We start from the raw sequence: 25,213 nt of genomic DNA on the forward strand, positions 1-25,213 counted from the left end.
AACTAGAAGGTAATAACTGAAATAGTGGAAATGTAACCCATAACATTCTTTGAAATCTGTTCTATAACTACTTGTTAAATCATATTTTGAAAGTTATCACTTTTCTGTATATATGTTATATTTTACAATAAAAAAAAGCTTAAAAAAAAGACAAAAAGAAAATAAAAAAGAAAGCTCTGCAAAATCTGTTGGTCTCTGTTGGAGCATTTGTATTCAGGTCTTCCAGGCTCCATCTGAACTCCTTTCCCTGTAGGAGTGCCTGCTATGCCCCACGGCAGAAGGCGCAGTACCTTAAGTGCTGAAATGCGAGATGCCTCAAATCTTGGATGAGTATCATGTCATCATTACTAGGAAACACAGGCAACAAAAATCAAATATGGATGATCTCACCTCTTTCCCACAAGCCCCCATTGCCCTCTGCCTGAGGAGACTGTTCTAGCACACTGCCTGCAATTCCTGCCTGGCATAGGCCACGCTGGGAGTGGCCAGTCTCGGTGCTTGGCCCTGCCCTAAGGGGTGAACTCTATCTACAGTCAAGACTATTAACATGCCTCCAGGGTTTTATTTTTCTGGAAAGCAGAGAATACAATGTAATTAGAGAATCATTTTATGGTGAGACTGAAACCACACTACATTCTGTGAAGGAAATACACAGTAAGGTGAAAGAAGGAAAAGAGGAAGAAGCAACAACAAAAAAATGTTTAGTCAATTCCATTAAAAGTCTGCACCATAATGGGAAGGTTTATAACTGGCCATAATAGGATGAACCAGCTTTCTCTAATAACCAAAGAAATCAGAGGGATGGATAACCCATGATCCAGTATAAGGTTATTTTTTGAATGTATGGATGATAGAAAATAATTTAGGTCCAATTAATTATGTCATCTTCATTCTTCATTCATTCAATCAGGTGTGTTGAGATATCTTGATTTTCATTGTAGTTATAATTGTAGGATACATGATATAGATAACAGTCTTCATGAACCCCAATTAAACCACTACTTGGATCTGGCACATCAGTAATTAAAATGCTTTTTCATCAAATTCCAACCCAGAAATTTCACTTCTCACCAAGATGGAAGAACAAGGACTAAATTTACTCTCCAGCCTGAAATACCTTAAACCGGACAAAATGTATGAAACCACTGTTCCCAAAATGTTATACATCCAGGCAGTGAAGGACAGTGATCCTCAAGTAATAGAAAAAATTTAAAAACTGAGCTCTATACTTCCTCCATTTTACTGAGTGCAAAAATATTCATTCTGCAGTGCAGGATGAAGGGACCCAGGCAGTGCCAACTTGTCTCCCTGGATTGAGGAGAAATCCCTGGGAATTCAGAAAGGCCAAATTGGGTAAAGTTCAAAGGGGAGATTATCAGGGAGATGAGAGACGCAAAAGAGAGAACAATGGAAATCTGAAAAGAGTCCCTCTTGAGTATTTAACAGAATATTAGTGAAAGCATGTGCATGCAGAAATCACATGAGGCCAGAAAAAGAACCACTGACAAGAGTAAATAATCACCAGGGCTCACACAGGGCCAGAAATAATGTCTGTTTCCTTCAACCAGAATGGAAAACCTCACAATTCATGGGGCAACAGGTATAATACTAAGAGAGTCTTGCAATAAATGTGGGAAAAATTAACCTAGACTAAATGTTGCTTTGGTTCTACCCAACAAAGCTTAAAAGCATGACCGAAAAGGATCAAACTGTACTCAATAAGTTAACCACATCCCAAACAAAACTCAACATTTATATAAATACAAAAATATTCAGTACCCAACAAGGTAAAAATTACAACATTTGCTACTGAACAAAAAATTACCAGGCATGCAAAGAGGCAGGAAAATGTAGTCCATAAGTAAGAAAAAGTCAGATCCACATCCAGAAATGAAACAAATGATAGAATTGGTACACAATGATATTAAAATAGCTATTATAATGATATTCCAGATGTTCAAGAAACTAGGGGCAAGATTGAACATATTAAGTAGAGAGAGGGAAGATATAAAGAGACCCAAATTATGCCTTTAGGGGTGAAAATGAAAATATCTGAGATTAAAAATAAAACAGATGAGATTAGCCAGCAGAGTAGGACAATGCAGAAGAAAAAAAAATAATGAACTTGAAGATATAGCAATGGAACCTAAAATGAAATGAAAAAAGAAAAAGAACTGAAAAAGTAAACATAGCAACAGTGAGTTGTGGAAGAACTTCAAATAAACAAAATCAGTAGGGATAGAGAAAACTTGAACAACATTATCAGTCAACTTTACTTAATTGACATTTATAGAGGCCTTCACCCCAAAACAGTAGAATTCACTTTCTTTTCAAGTGCAATGAACATTTACTAAAAGAGACCATATTCTTTTATAAAACAACTCTCAAGCAATTTAAAATTTAAAATATACAATTCATACAAAGGTATATTCTTGGACCAAAATGGAATTAAATATCAGTAACGGAAAGACAAAATAGAAATTCCAAAATTTGAAAACTAAAGAACACACTTCTAAACAATCCAAGGGTCAAAGGAGAAATCAAAACACAAATTAGAATGTACTTTGAACTGATGAGAAATTAAATCTGAACATATCAAAATGTATGGAGTGCAGTAAAAAAAAGAACTTACAGGGAAATTTATAGCAATAAATTGCTATATTAGAATAGAAGAAAAATCTCAAATCAGTACCTTGCCTTCTACCTTAAGAATATAGAGAAAGAAGAGAAGATAAAACCCTAAACAAGCAGAAAAAATGAGAACAATGAAGACCACAATAGAAATTAATGATAGAAATCATAAAAACAATTTAGAAAAATCAATAAAGCAAATGATTGTTCTTTGAGAAGATTAGAAAAAAAAATAAAAAATGATAAATTTCTAGTCAGACACTGATCATGAAAAAAAATCCTTTTCCGGTAAGAAAGAGGAGAGGTTACTACAGTTTCTGTAAATATTTAATTGATAATAAGAGAATTTTATAAATAATTTTATGCCAATAAATTCAACAACTGTCATGAAATATACAAATATCTTGAAAGACTACCAAAGCTCTCCCAAGGAGAAACAGCCCTACGTTTAGTAAATGAATTACAATTTTAGTTAAAAATTTTCCCACCAAGAAGATTATAGGCCATAATAATTTCCATGGGTAATTCTATCAATGTAAAAAGAAGAAATATTACAGATTTTCCACAAAATCTTCCATAAAATTGAAGAAGAGAGGATACTTCCAAACTCATTCTATGAGGCCACATTACTCTGATACAAAAATCAGACAAACATATCAAAAATAGAAGCTACAGACCACTAGGCCTCATGAAAACAGTTGTATTATTCTAATAAAATATATCAAATCTAATCCAATAATAAATTAAAAGGATACTACATCATGAACAAATGGGTTTATAACAAGGTTTCAGGGCTGGCTTATAATTAAAAAATAACTCAATGTATTTTGCCATATTAAAAGTCACAAAAGAAAAATGATCATTTCTTTAGATTCACAAAAACTGTGGATAAAATCTAACATGATCTGTGATAAAAATTCTCAGCAAACTAATTATAGAAGGAAACTTCTTCAACTCGATAAAAGGTATCAAAGAAAACCCTACAGCTAACATCAAATTTAATTGTTTAAGACTGGATACTTTCCTCTCTAAGATCGGGAACAATGGGAGGATATCTGCTCTCACCATTTCTATACAACATTGTACTGGAGACTCTTGATAGTGCAGTAAAGTAAGAAAAATATAGGCCAGGTATCTAAATTGGAAAGGAACAATTAAAGTTGTTTCATTTGCAGATTATATAATCATATTCCTGCAAAATTCTACTGAATCTACACAAAACTTACTAGATCTAATAAGAGAGTTTAACAAGGATGTAAGATACAGGAGCAACCCAGAGGCAACAGCCTCTCCAAGAACATCAACCAGATGCAGCCCCTTCCCCATCATGTTGACACCCCTTTTCAATATGAACAAGTTAGTGTGGTCACTGCCCAGATATCCCTGAAGACTGAAAAAGTGATCAAATGAGAGAGGGGTAGCAACAGACAAGACAGGATTTACCAAAGATTATGAATACTGAATCTTTATATAAATTAATAAATAAATTAATTAATTAATTAACTTAGTTTCTAGGGTACTAGAATAGCTACAAGGAAATAACTGACATGGTGGAACTGTAACCCATAACATGCTTTGAAATTTGCTCTATAGCTACTTGTTAAATTGTGCTTTGAAAGTTACCACCTTTCCGTATATGTTATACTTCACAATAAGGAAATAACTGAAATTGTAGAACTGTAACCCATAACATTCTTTGAAATTTACTCTCTAACTACTTGTTAAATCATACTTTGAAAGTTATCACTTTTCTATCTATATATTTCACAATAAAAAAATGTAAAACAAAACATAAATTTGGCACAGGTAATCCATAAGGTCTCTGTAAAATGAGATGTATTTTAAAGGTGCTTTGGAAAGTTATGAAGCTGTATAAATATGCATCTATGTATTATTTTGAAGTTAAAATATAATTGTTTAGGTTTTTGAAAACAAGATACAGGAGCAATATATAAAAATCAATAAATTCTATATACTAGCAATAAATACTCAGGGATGATGGATATGTTCACTCTCTTGACTGTGGTGATAGGAGCCACGGGAGTGGCAGCGGTGAAGGCCTTTCCCCTAAAGCGAAGAATGAGCTTGGATTCCCCCCTAACCCCTACAGCCCTCTCAGTTTCTTTCCAGAAATTTGCAGGGCCTGTTCCTGACCCGGCTCTGGCTTCTGGGGTGAACAGGTATCTTCACTCATCACAGCCTTCATTCACACTCATTCAGCAGCAGGGACTGCACTGCCCCTGTGAGGCGGATGAAGCTTGCTGTCAGCGCCCTTTCTGTGTCCTTATCTCTGATGGTGGGGAAAGACTCTGCCATTAAAGGGGTTTCAGTCAGCAGCCTGCAGGGGTGGGAGGTGGGTGGGGAGAGAGTTACAGCCTTAGTGATCCAGAGACATGGTTATAGGGAGGTCTGAGATCTTGGGGCCAAGGCATTTGGTGAACAACTCATGTTTGCATAAAGTTTTTATAGATGACAGGTCACTTTCCAAGCATTCCTGCACTTCAGCCTCAAACCCACACTGTCATAGGGCCCATTTCCTTTTTTAAAAAAATTCAGTTTTATTAAGATATATTCACATACCACACAATCATCCAAGGTGTACACGCAACTATTCACAGTACCATCATATAGTTTTGCCTTCATTACCCCAATCCATTTTTGAACATTTTCTTTACACCATAAAGAATTAAAATAAGAATAAAAAACAAAAATAAAAAAGAAGACCCAAATCATAGCCCCCATCCCACCCCAATCTTCATTTGGTCCCTGTCTCCATTTTTCTACTCATCCATCCATACACTAGGTAAAGGGAGTGTGATCCACAAGGTTTTCACCATCACACTGTCACTCCTTGTTAGCTACACAGTTATACAATTGTCTTCAAGAGTCAAGGCTACTGAGTTGGAGTTTGATAGTTGCAGGTATTTACTTCAAGCTATTCCAATTCACTAAAACCTAGAAAGGGATATCTATACAGTGCACGTTCTGGTTTGCTAATGCTGCCATTTTGCAAAACACCAGAAATAGATTGGCTTTTATAAAGGGGGTTTATTTGGTTACAAAGTTACAGTCTTAAGGCCATAAAGTATCCGAAGTAAGACACCAACAATCGGGTACCTTCACTGGAGAAAAGCTATTGGCATCTGGAAAACCTCTGTTAGCTCGGAAGCACATGGTTGATGTCTGCTTGCTCCCAGGTTGATTTCAAAATGGCATTCTCCAAAATGTCAGTGTCAGCTTCCAATGTCCATCTTCAAAATGTGTCTCTCAGCTGCAGCTAGCCATGAGCTCCTTCTGTCTGAGCTTTTATAGGGCTCCAGTGAACTAATCAAGGCCCAGGCTGAATGGGAGGGGCCACACCTCCATGGAAATTATCTAATCATAGTTATCACCTACAGTTGGGTGGGTCACATCTCCATGGAACCAACCTAATCCAAAGGTTCCAACTTAATCAACACTAATACGTCTGCCCCTACAAGACTGCATTTTGGGGGACATGATACATCCAAACTGGCACAGTGCATAAGAATGTCCACCAGAGTGACCTCTTGACTCCATTTGAACTCTCTCAGCCACTGAAACTTTATTTTGTTTCATTCCTCTTCTCCCTTTTTGTCAAGAAGATGTTCTCAATCCCATAATGGCAGGTCCAGGTTCATCCCCGGGAGTCATATCCTGTGTTGACAGGGAGATTTACACCCCTGGGAGTCAGGTCCCACGTAGGGGGGAGGGCAGTGAGTTCAACCTGCCGAGTTGGCTTAGCTAGAGAGAGAGGGCCCCATCTGAGCAACAAAGAGGCACTCAGGGGGAGACTCTTAGGCACAGTCTTAAGCAAGTTTAGCCTCTCCTTTGCAGCAATGAGCCTCAAGATAGAGGGCTCAGCATGCCAAACTGTCAATCCTCAATGTTTATGAGAGCATCAGCAACAACCCAAGTCAGGAAATACTTGACTTTTGCATTTTTCCCCAGCTCCTCAGGGGGGCCCTGCATATATATTTTTATTCTCTGCCCAAATTGCTTTGGGATGTATTGCTATTTCATGCTGCCCTATGCAAACCTACCATATCTCACTTCCTATTCAGAGTTCCATGTAATTGTGGTGTTTGAACAAACTGACTGTACAAGTTATATTGTTTAGAAAATATAGATCCTGCACCAAATAAACATCTCTTCCCTTGGTCTCACATGGAGTTGCAGTTTTAAAAACACAGTATCATCCTTTACCCTTGGGCCCGATTTTCCCTAGTCCTAACCAGATCTGCTTCGTTCATATCCCTAATTGAAGTCTGGTCTCTTTTTCAGCTTTTCAAACAGTTGCTGTATATGCTAATACTGATGTTCATATCTGCCGAGCTCTAGCTCTGAGCCTCAGGTGTCACACAGATATCCAACGTTCCAGAGACCGTCAGGTCTTGCACAAAGGGATCAGCATCTCAGAGTTTGGAGACAGCCATTACAATTCAGGAATAGATGTGACTGCTGTAAGAGCTTACAATATAGGGACTGTTACAATAATCATTCCCCTGTTAGGCTGTGCTCTAAGATTCAATTCTGAGTTTACACATTGTAGTTAGTCCATATTGATGAGGCATTATAGTGTTTGCCTTCATTTCTGGAGTATTTCACTCAGAATACTGTCTATAGGATCCATTCACCTAGTTGAGTGTCTCACAGCTTCACTCCCTTTCCCAGTTGCTCTGTGTTCCATTGCATGCACACACCCCAGTTCACCATTCTGTTCCTCAGTCAATGTACTCTTAGGCCACCTCCACCCCTTACAAATCGTGCATACTCTCCATAAATGTCCACCTATGTCCCTACTCTCAGATCTTCCAAGCATATATCCCATTATGAGGTTGCAGGACCTTATGGGCCTATTTCCTTTTAAACCAGAGAAAACAGATTCCCAAGGCTTAACTGACTGGCCTAAGATCCTAAAGCTTGGAGCCTGTTTCCATCTCAGGATTTGCATCACTACAGAGTACAGTGTAGGGATATAAAGGCCCTAAATATGCAGAGGATTGGGACATAATCTTCTTTCTCTACATTTCTTCCTTTTAACTCTCCACCCTTCTACGTCCCTCCCTCCCTTCTTTCCTTCCTTCCTTCCTTTTCCTTCTTCCTTGCTTCCTTCCAACCAATATCTAATGAGTATATACTAAGTGTCAAGCATTAGGAGCTGAGGATATAATAGGGAGAAAAAGACCACTCCTTTCATCGATTTTGTGGTTCAGGAGTGCTCCGTATTGACAGGGAACTCCCTGAAATTTCCACTGTGGGAGCTTTGTTCCTTGAGCATTTGCAACTTTGTAAACAGAACTCTGTTTAATCACCTCCTGTCACCTAAATTAGTTGAAGTCAAAAGGCTTTAAATTAAACATGGGCCATATTTTGACATTTATAATCTACTGTAAAATTCAGCACAGTGTGATATTATACTGTATGTATGTTTTCTACATAAGTATTCTTCGGAGACTTTTTTCACTCAACGCTTACCTTCCTGAGATTCATTCTTGTTGTTGCATGTAGCTGCAGTCATTGCATTTCCATGCTGCTGAAGAATATTGCACTATAAAAATAGACTACAATTGTGCCAGTTTGGATGTATTATGTCCCTCAAAACACCATGTTCTTTGGTGCAATCTTGTGGGGGCCAATGTATTAGTGTTGATTAGGTTGGAATCTTTGGATTAGGCTGTTTCCATGAAGATGTGACCCACCCAACTGTAGGTGATAACTATGATCAGATTATTTCCATGGAGGTGTGGCCCTGCCCATTCAGCATGGGTCTTAATTAAATCACTGGAGTACTTCAAAAAGAGCCACACAGGCCCCAGGAGCAGCTGCAGCTGAAAGATATATTTTGAAGACAGCCACTGGAAGCTGACACTGACATTTCAGAAAACACCATTTTGAAATGCAACCTGGGAGCAAGCAGACGCCAGCCACGTGCCTTCACAGCTAACACAAGTTTTCCAGATGTCAATGGCCTTGCACCAGTGAAGGTACCCTATTGTTGATGCCTTACTTGGGACACTTTCTGGCCTTAACACTGTAACTTTGTAACCAAATAAACCCCCTTTATAAAAGCCAATCCATTTTGGGTATTTTGCATTCTGACAGCCTTAGCAAACCAGAACAACAATATTTTTATCCAGTCTATTATTGATGGACATTTAGTTTGTTTCTGGTTTGGGACCATTATGAAACAAAGTTGCCACAAACATTTTTGTACATGTTTCCAGGTGCACATGTTCAAGAGTGCTTTTTAAACTGTGACTGATGGCTCACTTCATGATCAGCATTTTAAAATGATAAAATAAAAGAAAGTTGAATGTGTCAGAATGCACTCTATATAATAAGAATCATTTTTATGCAAAAGGACAAGTATTGTTTTCTGTTATCTATAGATCTCTGTATGTGCACCCACAGTTGTGCATACACACACAAACAGCACACACTCCACTCATCACATCACATACATTTCAAGACTGTTTGTTGCAATGTGAACAGTACCTCCTAAAGTTGCATGATACCATCAGAACCGTGTATACATGTATATGTGTATATGTGTGTGTGTGTGTGTGGGACCCATGCTGGGTCCCAATGGAAAAAGTTACAGGGGATATATATTTTCAGCTTTTTTAATGCCAAACAATTCCCCAACATGGTTTTACATGCTGTTTACATTTATATTTTATAATATATTTTATAATTTACATTTATCTTATTCAATGTGCTAATTTTTCTTTTACAATTGGCTAGTAGTGAAAAGGTTTTTCATTGTGATTTATTTCCCTGATTACTACAGCGATCAAGAATATTTTCATATGTGTGCCAGCCATTCATGTTTCTTATTCTGTGAGGTACCTGGGCAAATTTTTAATCCATTTTGCATTGTTTTGTATTGATATGTAGAGTACTGTATCTATTCTGGGTATAATTGTTTACATATGTTGCAAATATCTTCTCCCAGTTTGTGGTTTATCTTTTCACTTTCTTAATAATTCTATTGAGGGATAGAAATTCTTAATTTTAATGTAGTTAAATTTATCAATCCTTTTTTATGGTTGACACCTTCTGCACCTTATTTAAGAAATTCTTTACTACCCTGAGATTATAAAAAAAAAAAAAAAAAAAAAAAAAGTTTTTCCTTTCACATTTAAGTCTATAATCCATTTGGGATTACTTTTTACTTCTAGGGGTTCCATTTGTTTCCTTTTCCCAATTGTGAATGTGGCTCTCCAGGGTCCCAGCTTTGTGCAGAGGTCTTCCATAGACTACCTAACTTGGGCAGGCCCCAGACTTTGTCTGCTTTTCAGTCCCTAAAAGGTCTAAGAAAACTAATGCTCAAATTCACAAAACTGGTTTGGCCTCCTCTTACTACTCTGGATTCCTCCCTTGAGTTAGATACTGGCTTAACAGTTCCTTACACTTTTACCAGCTCATGGATGCATTTAAATAGGACTGAAAAATTGATCTAGCATTTCGGGTATATTCAATGGAAGGGTTGTTTCAGGTACCTAATCCACCACGCTGCTGGAAATGAAAACCATTTAAAATTTTCAATTATTATATTTTATTTTTAGAAATTCTATTATACTCTTTTTTCAAGTCTGATTGGTAATTTTAATAGTCTCTTACTCCTTGTTCATATTTTCCATTCTTATTTTTATTCCTTTAGACATATTTAGCATACTATTTTAGTCTGTGCTGAATAATTCCAGTAGCTTAAATCTTGGCAGGTCTAATTAATCTGATATTGTTTCTGGTGGTTCTCACCCATGGTACCTGGTTTCCTTAGGTATTCTGTACTTTTTTTCTTACTGTGAGCTCATATCCCTGAGAGCGTATCTGTTGGAATTATTTGGGCTGGGTTCCTTCAGAGAGGATATGAATTTTCTTTCTGCCTGGTGATGATGTACACTGCCAATCTAAATTTATTTATTTTTTTTTATTAAATTCAGTTATATTGAAATACATTCACACACCATACAATCATCCATGGTATACAATCAACTGTCCACAGTATGATCACGTAGTTATGCGTTCATCACCACAATCTATCTCTGAGCATTTTCCTTACATCAGAAAGAACCAGAACAAGAATAAAAACTAAAAGTGAAAAAAGAACACCCAAACCATCCCCCCCATCCCACCCCATTTGTCCTTTAGTTTTTATCCCCATTTTTCTACTCATCCATACACTAGATAAAGGGGGTGTGATCCACAAGGTCTTCACAATCACACTGTCACCCCTTGTAATCTACATTATTATATAATTGTCCAATCTAAGTTTATTTTATAACTAAATTTTTGATTGAAGACTTTTCAGACAACTCTGGTAATATGAATTTGGACTTCAAACATCTGCAAGGGTTGGCTTATGGCTACATATTTTCAGAGGAGAATTTTTTCTTTACTCAGCAGCCATGTTTGAAACCACTGAATTTTTTCTTCCTGTTCCCAGGATAGGGAATTTCTAGTTCATTTTTCTTAACTGTCTCTCCTCTTTACTCTTGTTATGAATTCCTTTTGACACAGAGAAACAGAACCAGATTCTTGTATGCAGTTAGTGATGAGAGGGCTTGGTCCTTCTAGGGACTCCAGGGAAGAATCTGTTCCTTGCCTCTTCCAACTTCTAGAAGCTGCTGCAATTCCTTGGCCTTCCTGGGCCCATGTCCTTATCAATCCAATCTCTCGCTTCTGTCATCACATCTTCTACTTTTGTAGCCAAATCCACCTCTGCCTCCCTATTAGAAAGACACTTGTGGTTACACTTCAGACCCACTCCGATAATCGAGGATAATCTCCCCATCCTCAAATTAATCACGTCTGTAAGGTCCTTTTCACCATATAATGTAACATTTACAGGTTCCAGTAATTAGGAACTGGCTATCTTTGGGGGGCATTGGTCAGCCTAGTATATACCCCAAAGTGCCTCTTACCGGGGTGTGCCATCCTTCCCTGGGCATGGGAGGATATCATGAAATCTCTTCCTTACTGGTGTATTGTGCTTGATAGTGTCCACACGAATCATCTCAGTCCCTCCCTCAACAACCCTGTCTCAGTTCACATGAGCAGAAGCGATGCTCAGAGAGGTTAAGTGGTCTGCCCATTGTCATGCTCTTAAGTCAGGGATCTCATAGCTGAGTCCAGTGCTCTTTCTTCTTCTACTGGGCAAATAGGTTCACAGCCAGAGGCCCCTTCCTGCACTAGAGTCATGATGTGACAGGCCCAGTGCTCCAATACTGCTGGTTCTTAGAAGTAAGAAAAAAATCACAAGGTCTTGGGTCTCAGCTCTTTGGAAAGAGGATGAAAAGGGGATAATGTGCCTCCTTAGTTCCCCCACTCTTATGAATAAGAGAGGTGTAGCTTTTCCCTAAAGGTCTCAAGGTCTGACTTTTGACCTTCCTGTGGGTCCAAGGTCCTAGGTAGGGCTAGTTCAGTTGTAGAAGTGGGACATGATATGCTTAGGAAATCAATTTTCTATAGGCAGCTGTTTCTCAAAGAAGAAAAAGATTAATTTCTAAAAGTAAGCAAGCTGAGATTAATGTGAATTAGGCATAAGACAATGAACCCTTTTGCTCAGTTCTATGCAGCTCATGACATTCAGTAATTCTTTTAGAGAAATTTTACATAGGACACTGAGATAAATCATACATTGTAATTAGCATACACCTGCATCCTAGTCAAGTCAAATAGTTGGCTAAAATGCCAAAAGGTTGGTTAGGAACATTCATAAATGGACTTACATCAGTGCATTTTTAGCTTAAATTGATTGGTATTGGTTAGGAACATTCATAAATGGACTTACATCAGTGCATTTTTATATTAAATTGATTGGTATTGGATACAGCTCTGGGCAATTCAATCAACAAGAAGGAAAACACAGTTAAACTGATTCTCAGCAACTCAGTGGAAAGTCCATCAAACATTTGGATACCAAACAGCCAACTACTTTGATTTTCTTTCTCACTTTTCAACCATTCACTTGGTGTCATGTTGGCCAACTTGATATGGCTGTGAGTTATTCATTGGTGTTTTGCCACATTCCCAATTTGCCAACTATTTGCACAATCTTTCACTTTTTGATCTGAACTTGACAGGACATCAAATTGTGAGGCAGTGTGTTGCCTGGGTTAAGGGTACAGCCCTTGAAGTCAGCCCCAGCTGGCTCCAAATCCCCCTTCTATTCTTTAGTGTTACCGGGCTGTGTGGCCTTAAGGAAATTACCTCCTGGGCCTCATCTTCCTTATCTGTAAAATGGATGATTATAGTGGTACCCACCTCAGAGTTATGAATATTAAAGGAGATAATGCATATAAAGAACTTAGAATAGTGTAGGGCACACAAAAATACCCTACAAGAAAGTTATTAAACTTTAAATGTGTACACTTCTAAAGCAATGAGGAAAATGTGTTACCCTTAAAATTCTTTAGGAAATAAACAGATAATTCTTATTATATGCCAGAGATTTCCGGTTAACAACACTGGTGATTTAACTGTTTCCCCCTTTCCCATGGTGTCTGTGCTTTAGCCATGAGTGCACAGTTCCCAATACACCCCAATAAGATACTTTTTACCCACCAAAACAATAATAGCTAAATCCAGTTTACTCTAATGAACAAAACTTTGAAACTTAATCTCTTCCAAACTATGGTGAGTGTGCTGCATGTTATCTTAACTTTACCAAACAGGTCTGGGTAGAGAAATTGAGAACTCTGAGGATCATAAGAAAACAGCTGCATTTTCACTTGGAAAGATTGCAAAGATTCCCCCATCTCTGTAACTTCTGTTCCTGGTAGGTAGATTGATCAATGAGATCTCCATCGCTCTTATTTATGCCTTCAAGACAATAACATATCCAGTTAGGACATGTCTTATTCTGGGTTTCCCAAAAAGCAGAGCCGAGTCAAAGATTTAATGGAGGAGTGTGGTCATGGGAAGCAGGAGCAAGGCACAGGTGGAAGGAAGCATGAAAGCAGTGAGCTGGTCACCAATACTGGTGACTGATTCCATTGGATGATCTGGGAAGCCACGTGAAATGCACCTTAAAGACCATCCATGGGAGGAGAAAATGGAAATCAGTTACTCACTGGCTTTTGTCTGTCATTGGTCAAAGTCTTGCCTCACAGGGTATTAGCTCCCTTGCACTTCTGAATTGTGCAGGTGAGGGCTCCAGGTGCATTCCAAAGCTCCCCAAGTTATGGTGTCCACAGAGAAGGCCAGAGGTGGGAGGCAGAGGCTGCAGTGTAGGCCTGAGTCCTACCTGAGTGAGGCTGGTTGCAGCAGTGAGGCCAAGAGGATCTGAAGAAGTGCAAAAAAGGTGTCTAGTGCAAGACATTGCAGAACACACTGATAAATGTTTTTATAGTAACTGGTACCCAAAACACCTGGGTAAAGGGTCAAAATGTTTTCTTTTCAACCAGTTGTTCTGAAACTGCACAGTAGGGCTTGAGGAGAAGTAGGCAGCCAAATTGATAAACTTGTATATTTTCCACTGGTGGGCTTAGCACTGAGGCTAAATCCAACTCCTTAAGGCAGTTCTTGCCCCCACTATCCAGTTAACGTGTCTATTACATGAAGGAGCTCTACCCAGTTCAGTACCAGCTGATATGAGCTTGGTTTCAAGCTGGGCTCATATTAGCATGCTTCTTTTTTGATGGGGCCCTGATCCCTACCTTCCCATTCCAGTGTACTGTGCCCTGGGCCTCTGGGTTACACTTGATGGACAGCTGTGAGCTCCCCAACCCGCTACCCCATCTGGTATGTTGCTGGGATCCATCCAAGCCCCTCCCACACACAGCACCCTCTGTTCTCATGACGCTGTCCTGTGCCAGCATCTCTTGGTGGGGAATGATGTGCCCAGAAAGACCCCCTGCTCCAGGTGCTCACGCACATGACATTCCTGCCCACCTCGGCACCACGCTGCCAGTGTGCGCCCCCCATTTGAAATGCTCTTCCCACACTCTCTGTATATTTCATGAGTCTGTCCTACACTCATCCCATCACGCAACGAGCCTTCTTTTTCTCTGAATTCTAACAATGCTTGATGTAGTTAGTCCCCATTGATACTGCAGGTTAGGAACCGTTCATCTCAGTGGTGTGTCGATAAACCTGCTCTCCGATTAAAAGCAAAACCTTGATTTGTAGCTTTTGCCATTTTCCACGAGGTAAATACTCCCACATGGCTGATTTCAAGCTGCCAACAGTTTAACAACCAACTCACAAAATTCCTGAACATTTAACAATCGGCTCTGTGCAAAGTCAGGGCAAGCTGGCTGCAGCACATCACTGATTTATTCCCCTGATAGAGTTGATCACTACTACCTTTTTAAACCTCTAACTCTAATTACTGTACTCAGTAAACAGTACCTCAGTATCTGATTACTGGTCTATGTTCCCTTGCTGAACAGCAGAGCATATATTCTGAAATAAGATTGCAGACATGTCTGTCTAAGGATATTCAGTGGAATACTTACGAGGTGGGCATTCGGTAAGTGTTTCTTGCTATATGACATAGGAGTAATTTGACTATGTGACTAGTTATGGATGCCAAAGACAATTAAGCTCTGCTGCTCCCTGCTTATTAGCAAGATGCTCAGCATGATCATTCATGGGGAAGCAGATGATTTTAGGAGTAGACAGGCCCCTAGAGATCTTCCACTATAGGGTTTCCCAGATCAGGTGTTTTGTCTTTTTCTTTTTTTTTTTTTTTAATTTCCAGAATACCAGGCCCAGAGATCTTAATAAGAATTATTCTTAAAGAAATATTTGGTCACTCACACTAACCCCTTAGCCCAACACTCTTCCCTCATTTGTTACATTCCAGAACCTTATCACCATCTTATATGTTCCATACGCATTTAAAAAATTTTTTCCTGTAGTATGTTTCCCCCACTAAAATGTGAGTTCCTCAGGGGAAGGGATTTCTGGGTATTTTGTTCCTTGCTGAATTCTCAGCACCTGCAACAGTTCCCGGTAGAAAGTAAGTGCTCAACATATTTTGAATGGAAGAATGAAATGGGCTTGGGAAAAAAAGCTGGGTTGAGAAAAGTTAAACTGGCTTCATCCCTTTAGAACCTCTCAGGTTTATTATAAGAATCTGTATCAGGGCTCTCCAAGAAGGCTGTGGTGTACTGCAGCATTGCCATGGATAAGTTCTAACCTGCCAAGGATCACTGCTCTGTGGAATACAGTTTGTGACATGCTCACATTTTCTATCTTGTTTTTTCAAGGAAAAACAGGAAACTGAGGCCCAGGGAGGACAGACGACTTACCTAGAGTGCCACAGCTTTTTCTTTGGGCTGGATCCTTCAATCTGTTGACATTCAGACCACTGTTCTTTCAACTACACTCTTCCTGAGTCATCATTACATTCATTTCTCTGTCAGAATATAACAACTGTTTTAAATGGTTACCTTGGTCCAAAAGTCTTTTATCCAGTGAAAGCATGAAACTTGATAGAATAGTTCCCTACTATACGGAAGCACATGAGATACTTAAATGGACATATAGATCACATTTCAGCATTAAAAAAAAATTCCATTAGTCATCTGAATTCCCTCCCTGTAATGGAATTTAATTATGATTATACTCAGTTGAAGCTGTATTTTCAGGAATTTAAAAAGAACGTATCAGGCTTCTAACCTCTATGATGAATTTGAAAATCAGAGGAAATGGAGGGAGTGCAGGAAAGAAAAGAGATAGGCAGACTCTCTCTCTCTCTCTCTCACATACACACACACACACGTTTACTCTTTTTTCCGGCAGGTTCTGGGACTCTTGTGGGTTGCTGTCTTTAATTAGGTGTGTGAATTCTTTGGAGGGGAGGATTGAGGGCAGTTGGAGGGTCAGGGCAGTGCAGTGGAGACAGAGCTGGATCTGGAAACACCAAACTTGGATTTCCTTTTGTCTCTATCACTAACCCATGGTGAGCATTTCAGACAAGTCATTTCCTTAGGTCTCAGTGGCCACTGGACAAAGGTTGTCTTAATACTATGAACGGTCCATAAGGGCTGATGAATACTTTCCTATTCTTGGTAGCAGTACTCACTTTAGGTCCTAAGCTTAAAGTGTGGGGCAATAGCTCTAAAACTTTGGAGTACATAAGAGTCACCAGGGGTGCTTGCCAAATGCTTGGATTCCGGGTCACCCTCCTATAGAGTCTGATGCTTGTAGACCATTGTTTTAAAGTTGCAGGGTTTCCATTCAACTTTGGCCAATTGAACAGAAAAGTCATCTGTATTATCAAGACTAGGCTGCCCTGTTGCAGACTTATTGTAACTTAATAGAGAATATTATTAATAGAGGAAGATTAAAGCCAGGGATAAAGGAAAAGAAAAAAAAAGACTGGTCTGTGAGAAAGGTTAGAGATCAGCCTAGCAGACCTAAGCAATGGCCATGGGGTTTCACTGGCTGCTCTCGTCAAGCCCAGATGGAGGTACGGTGAAGAGGAGAGAGTGCAGTGAGACCCAACCATACTGGTGAGATTCCTTTTAATCTTCACAATTCCCAGCTGGGTTGGTATAACTTATTACCTCCATTTTTCAAAAGAGAAAAATAAGACTAGTGCCTTGTCCACATTCAGACAGCTGCTAAACAATAGGAGTTAGATTTAAACTCAGGCCTTTCTGGTTCTAAAGCCTTTGTGCTCTTTATTATTCACCTCATTACCCCTATGTTAAGAAACACCTGTGAATAGATACATGGCTGTTCCTGCCAGGCTTAGAGGTGGGTGGAATAGAGAGAGAAAGGGAGAAGAAATTGAATGAAAGAAGAGAAATAATGGGGGGACAAAAGTAGGAATTGCAGAGAAAGAAAAAATTAAAGTGTCCCTGGTGAAGAGTATCACAGGATGTTATGGATTGAATCATGTCCCTCACAAAGACATGTTCGAGTCCTAAACCCCTGGTCCTGTGGATGTGAATTTATTTGTAAATAGGCTCTTTGAAGATGTTATTAGTTAAGATGAGGCTGAACTGAATCAGGGTGGACCTTAAACCAATGTGACTGGAGTCCTTTATACACAGATGAAATTTGGACCCAAGAGAAGGTCTTGGCTTATGGATGGCCAGCAAGCCAACACCAAGACACTGTGGAATTCAGAGGGAGCAAGGCCCTGTCAACACCTTGATTTTGGACTTCCAGCCTCCACAACTGTGGGACAATAAATTCCTGTTGTTTTAGCCAACTAGTCTGTGGTATTTGTAACAACAGCTCTGGCAAACCAAGAGACAGTATTACTAATATCTAATGCAGATACCACTAGGGCCAAGGACAACAGCCCTTTGCAAAATTGGGAAGAAGATGCTATTGAGTTTGGGGCTTGAAATCCTCACCTCCTCTGCCTCAGGTAGAAAATCCTGAAGTCAGGATTGGGTTGTATCAACTGGTATAAGGTGATAGGGTGCAAAGCACTGACTGCAGGGATTTTTTTTTTTTTTTTTAACCAGGGAAGGAAATACTGAGTCAAAGGAATGTATCTCTAATTGTGAAATTTCAGGCTATAATGGACAATTATGAGTGGGTAAAGTGTCCTCTCCCATTGCACATAAAAAATAAATCACATGATATAAGAAGAGTCTTCCTGCTTTGCTTCCACCTACTGTAGAGGAGAGTGGGCCATTGTCCAAGCCCAGGTTGGACCCTTTTCTGGAGGACATGTTGATTTGTGGTCCACATCCTGAGCCTTACAGATGTATTCTGAGGTTGAAAGAAGGCTGACCTCAGGCCACTGAGTTCTGATTAATGATCCATTTCTTTCTTCCACTGCCATTCCTGTGTTCCCACAGGGAGAAGAGTCCTTCTTCTTGTTCAGAGTGGCCTCAGGGCTGGCCACTGCGTGAATGCTACATTCTTACAGCCACCTGCAGCTCCTTTTTGTGCCTGGCCACACAGAGGTCAGCAAGTCCTGTATTGTCAGGGCAGCTGTCCCCGACCTGTACAAGGCTCCTTCATTCAGCCCAACAACGTCTGCAAACTCTTTGAGGTCTGGGGTCAATGATTCCAGCAAATGGGGTCCATGCTCCTTGAAGAAGTGCCCTAAGGGAGTGAGCCTCTCACCCTCTGTCATCTGAAAGGAGAAAGTTTGCTTTGCTCTTGAGTCAGCCAAGCACTCAAGGATCAATCCCAGAGGATTCCTGCCTGTATGCCTCCTTTTCTGGATACCAGCAAGAGATGGGAGGGTCAACTCTTTTTCTTTTTTCACTTATGTATTCGTCAACAAATACTTATTGAACACCTATTGTTTGCCAGTCACTATCCTAAGTACTACTGTAAGTCTTCAAGGAGCCCCCCAATGGGGGAGGGCAGATAAGTGAAAAAGCAATTACAATCCAGTGTACTGTGTGTGGAGATAGAGGAAGAGCAGGACACGGTAGGGATATGTGGGAGATGCATCTTACCTAGACTAGGACATCAAAGAAAACTTCTTGGAGGAAGAGACAGCTATGCTGCAATCTGAAGGACTATATCAGAAAGTAACTAGGCAAAGGAAGGGAGTGTGGAGAAAAGAGTATTCCAGACACAGAGACCAGTGTGTAGAAAGGCCCATAGGCCTGAGCAAGTGCAAGATGGAGAACTTGGTAGTGGTCCAGCATCAAGAATGGAGGGGAGCATGTAGCAGAGGGTGGAGAGGGAGAGGTAAGCAAGGCCAGACCACAAAGGGCCTCATAACCCTTGAAAAAATCGATTATCATCCTGAGGGCAACCCAAGGTCAGCTCGAGGACTGACTGCATTCTTTGTCCCCCACACCATAACCAATGAGTGTGGGAAGGATTCTTCCATTGCCGCTTCCACCACTAAATCCACCATGGGCATGGGAGCTATTTGCTGGCCTCCAAGAACTTTCCCTCCATTATCTCACACCATTCTCCCAGCAGCCCCAGGAACAGATAGGGCATTCTCTATTTTATCCTCATTTTACAGATTTTCAAACTGAAACTCAGAAAGGTTAAGAGACTTGACTTAAATCTCAGGGAGAGTAAGTGCTGAGGACAGGGCATAAATGCAGGAAAATGGTAAATAACAATATAATTCAGGAATCAAAAAAAATGTAATATAAAGAGGCAGATTTATTGTGAAGCTAAGGAAGTTTAAATCTCATTAGCGACCCTTACTTCCATGGGTTGCTTCAAATACCCTTAGAGAGGTCCAAAAAAGGTGTTCATGGGATTTAAAAATTTTGTTTAAGTAAGATATTTGAATGGCAATCAGTTAAGACCCCTTCTTTGCACTCTAAATTCCTCTTCATCCCACTTTCCCTGGTGATTTATAGTGATGGAATAGCTGTGAGCATTTTTGAGACTTCGCTAAGGGGCAACTGAGTTCGGGTGCAGTTATTTGGGGGTTCATGTTTTTCACAGTCTTTTCTGTGTATAAGTTATTGCTGGCCAGGCTAGTACAGAAATGGCTTCCAGGAATACTCCTGCCACTTGCTTCCAAGTCATCAGAATTATGAAATGAAGATGCAGGGTCAGAGGTCGTATCACACCTGGCACCAGAAGTGCACAGGTCATAGAGAAGAAACAAGATTTGAAATACATAGATCCAGAAGCAAGTCTTTGAAAAATTCTTCCAAATAGCAAATTGTAACTGGAAGACTTGGGTTCAATGACATGGAACTTTTCTCATATCAGAAATATACTTGATAATGAAATGCATACAATTAGCACACATGGCTGCTAAACATTCATACGTAGAATGCATGAGTGTGTTTGTGTGCAAAATGGGAATTACATGAGATAGAATTTATAGAATTCCTGACTCCTGTGTTTATATGAACAAACCTGTAGCAGTATTACGAAATTGAGTTAATCTGTGTGTGCTTATATGTTTTATGTATCGCAACTATTAACAATAACAAATTTTAACTAACCATGCTAAAAAAAAGACTAAATTATCTTTTTGTTCTCATCCTTGGAAAATATTACAAAACTATAAAGTTGTTTGCAACTAAAAATATAGGGAAAAGTATAAAGGTATATCAGGAAGTTACTTCACAAAAATATGGGCCTCTTTTTCTGGATTTTGTGACGTTTGTGGAATTTGCCAGCTTTAAATTTTTTGCAATTTGTTATTATTTCTTTTTTTTCATTCTAAATAAATATTTACTTTCCTGCCAAATTTGAATTTTCTTGCTATTTCTTCATTTAAAAAGCCCCTCCCCTTGCCCCCTCTCAGTTGTATAAACTTACTCTCAGACAATCTGGATCTGTGCTGGGCACAGGTATTGTGTAAACACTGGTTTATTATGGTCTGATGGGGCTGAAGATGGTTTGGCTGAGGAGGTGCAATTTGAGCTGGGCTTTGTAGGATCTAAGCATCCTAACCAGTTATATACCAGTGAGTTTAGCCATAAGAAAATTTTATATTGTAATAAGCGGATCCTATGCAGCGGGAAGGGGACCCTAAACAGCCATAGGGGTCTATCACAGCCCTAAGAAGATAGTGACTCTTCCATCCATGTGTGATGTAAATGCCGGGGCATTCTCTCACAGATAGAATGTGGAGCTGACTGGCCTAGAATCTTTGTCAGTAGGAGGTTCAGTTCTAACTTAAACGGGAAAGGTGACCTAAAGGCTCATCTGAAATGAAACTAAAACCCAAACCACCACATAGGTTCCGGTTCCCTGATCACAGGCTCTCCCTGGAGCCAGCTCAACAGCCTCCTCCCCTCCATGCCAACACCCCAGGCAGATTGGTTAATGCTATCCTTCTTGTCCATCATTCCTGGTTTCCCCAAACATCTTTTATTACACTTACTCGGTTTTAATTTAAGTACTTTTTAAACTTTTGTTTTCTCCAAACATTTTCTCTAGACAATGAGTTTCTTTAGGCCTAGGGCTGTGCCTTTCTCAGTTTTTTACTTAATCTCTAGTGCAGTACCTTCTGTATGTAGTAGGGGCTAAATAGATGTTGCTGATGGAGGGAAGGAAGGAAGGAGGAAAGGGTGGGAGGAAGGAATGAAGGAAAGAAGGAAAGGAAGGAAGGAAGGGAGGGAGGGAGGAAGAAAACAACTGAAATCACCCATAAAGCTATTCACATCAATATTATCCATACTATTGAAAGATTAGAAATGCTCTCAAAGGTCAACAATAGAGAAAAGGCTAAATACATTATGACCCTTCCACTATGAGTAATATTTTACAACAAATAAAAATAAGTATGGAGCTTATGAAGAAACATGGAAAAAATTTAAAATGCAGTAAAATATTTATACTTTGTGATAGAGGAGAATAAAATTATACCTGCCCTAAGATTATAATTGCACAACAATATAGACCATGCAGCAAGACTGTAAGAGAACACGCAAAAACAGTTGTGGCTGATTCTCCTCACCCCCACCCCCATTTTCTTATGCTATGTTATCTCCTCAAAGAAAAGTAATGGTTTAAACAAAAGCAGAGGCAGCCTGGGTTAGAGTGCCCAGAATTCAGCTAAGTCTCTTTCCTTACCAGGTGGACTCTGGGCTGGACCAAGCAAGACTGGCCTGGGGGCGAGTGTAGGGGCTATTTTCTACAGAATGGGCCCTAGCAAGTGTAAGAAAGCCAGATTACTAACACAGTTTGTGAAGTGATTCTCCATCTTTGCCATGTGCAAAATTCACTGTGACGCTTTTGCAGAAACATACCACCCTGAGCCCTGGTGGTGATAGGGCACTGAGATCTACTCCAATAGTTCTGGGGGGAAGTGGGTGGAATGCACTTAATTCTAAAATGACTGTGTTTTGAGCATCTACCATATGCCAGTTTATCTGTATTTCATGGCACCTCTACCAAGTAGGCACTATTCTCTCCATTTTATAGATGACAATGCTGAGGCTCAGACAGGTCAAGAGTTCTGCCCAAAGTCACACAGCTGCAAATTTATATCCAAAGTTCTAAATCCTATGGCTTCTCCTATAAAACACACTATTTCCTCTATGATGACCAAACCTTTAGTCTCATCCCACTATAGCAAGCTTCCAATCAAGTTTCATGGCTCATCTGCAAGGTTGGCCTGGCATCCTATATATATAGTGCACTCTGGATTCTGATGAGCCCTAAAGGTTGACTCTGAATAGAGTCACCCTGTCCATGCATCCAGTGTCAGCTCCAGGGCTCATCCGCTTCCTACAGAAGTCTATACAGGGTTTTGGCACTGGAAGCCAGGAAAGAAAATGCCCTGATGACTGCGATGTTAATAAGGAACGAGCCTAAATATGATTTGGCCCTCACAAAGGCCACTCTGTCCTCGGTCGCCAGCAGGGGAGTCCTGTTTCAGCTCTGGGTCCGGCCACCCTGGCTTAACCGCTGTCTGACGGTGTGGAGCAGGCCAGGTCTGCCTGATAACATCGCGCCGGCATAGTGGAGCTTTGTGTACATTCAGAGCTCCGGTTACCTGGGGCAGGCAGGATGCAGGCTCTGGGGCCGGAGGCCAGGAGGGAGGCAGTGACTAAGTAAAAATAAGCATGACAACTTGAAAGGTGAAATCACTGCCCTCCCCCCTACGTGGGATCAGACACCCAGGGGAGTGAATCTCCCTGGCAACGTGGAATATGACTCCCGGGGAGGAATGTAGACCCGGCATCGTGGGACGGAGAACATCTTCTTGACCAAAAGGGGGATGTGAAAGGAAATGAAATAAGCTTCAGTGGCAGAGAGATTCCAAAACGAGCCGAGAGGTCACTCTGGAGGGCACTCTTACGCACACTTTAGACAACCCTTTTTAGGTTCTAAAGAATTGGGGTAGCTGGTGGTGGATACCTGAAACTATCAAACTACAACCCAGAACCCATGAATCTCGAAGACAGTTGTATAAAAATGTAGCTTATGAGGGGTGACAATGGGATTGGGAAAGCCATAAGGACCACACTCCACTTTGTCTAGTTTATGGATGGATGAGTAGAAAAATAGGGGAAGGAAACAAACAGACAAAGGTACCCAGTGTTCTTTTTTACTTCAACTGCTCTTTTTCACTCTAATTATTATTCTTGTTATTTTTGTGTGTGTGCTAATGAAGGTGTCAGGGATTGATTTAGGTGATGAATGTACAACTATGTAATGGTACTGTAAACAATCGAAAGTACGATTTGTTTTGTATGACTGCATGGTATGTGAATATATCTCAATAAAATGAAGATAAAAAAAAGAAAATAAGCATGAAAGGGGAATGTTTTGGAAACCCCGAAGGAAGCTTTCTTCTCCCCTTTATCCTCTAGGTGCTTCCCAAGAAGGCTCCTCGATCACTGCCGTCCAATTGGGCAGAGGAGGTATCCGGGCTATGCATTTCAGCTGTCAGCGGCCCTGGTTGGGTTGTGCGCGTGCGCCTGCTTTCGGCTGGAAGTGCGCCAGCCTGCTGCTTCAGACACCTCTTTCTGGTCCCTGGAGCGTCTGTGTGTGACAAATCATTGGCGAACTGTCTTCCAAACCAGCGTAGGGTTGCCTGCGACTTCTTAATCTGAAGCCAACAAGCGTGAATTTGCCTTAGAGCACAAGCTAGACGGTTCTTCAAGCTTTCACTTCAGAGAAATGCAGCATGAGAAATCTTTTAATAAGTCTTTCTTGCTCAGCCCAAAGCCTGTTGTGAAGCGACTGGGTTGAATCAGTTACTTCCTTGGGGAGAGCCTGGGTTCTTCCTAGGAATGAGCCCGGTCCGGATGAGTCTCGGGTTCGAAGCTGCAATGACATGAAACTTCTAGAGAACATCGAGGCCGGCGTGCAGGCTGGGGAGTTGGTTGTCATCGGCCCTCAAGTGCCCTGTTGGGGGCCTGCCTGCTCCCTCACCTTGGGCGCCCAAATCCTCCTGTTCCCCATAGTATTCTGGTGTGTGCCCTACCTGGGTGTGCTCTGCCAACTTCCCTTCTCCAACATTTCCTACTGCTCCTTTTTCCTTCCCTATAATAAATAGGCCCCACAGCTTTGAGGTCCAGGAAAACAGCAGAAGCTAATACAAAACAAACAAACAAACAAACAAAACCAAAAAAACAAAAAACTTAATTCTTGTTATGGTGCCCGCGAATTAAGGTAGGAGACAGCCAAACGGAATTTAAAAGAGCCTTTATTAGTCAGCTAGCTGGCGGCTGCTGCCTGTCACTCCGCGCAGGGAGTTTAGTAAGCAGCAGTCGCTCGACCGGAGATTGCTTGAGACTTATATAGGCAGAAATCACATCCTGAAAATGCAAGCAAGCTACTTTGACAAAAGCAGAGTTGGCGGTTAATTAATGGGTGCTTAAGATCTTTAGCAACCTTGAGAAATTTTCTCAAGGCTGGTGCAATGGTTAATTATTGGAACGGTTACACTTGGCTAATGCATACATCCGCAAGTCTCACTCCCTAAAACGGCACAGTTTCACTCCCTTCCTCTCAGGGCTTTAATGTTTACTTTGCAGTCATTACCGGTTGAGGGGGAAGGGGACTCTCTTGTTACAGATTAAGGGGAGGGAGCCCACTTCAATTCTGTGATGGTGTATTAGTTTCCTGAGGCTGCCGTAACCAATAACCACAAACTTGATGGCTTAAAACAACAGAAGTTTCTTCTCTCACAGTCTGGGGGCCCAAAGTCCAAAATCGAGGTGTCGGCAGGGAGTGCTCCCTC

This window comes from Choloepus didactylus, chromosome X (assembly GCF_015220235.1).
Source record: "Choloepus didactylus isolate mChoDid1 chromosome X, mChoDid1.pri, whole genome shotgun sequence".
NCBI lineage: Eukaryota > Metazoa > Chordata > Mammalia > Pilosa > Megalonychidae > Choloepus > Choloepus didactylus.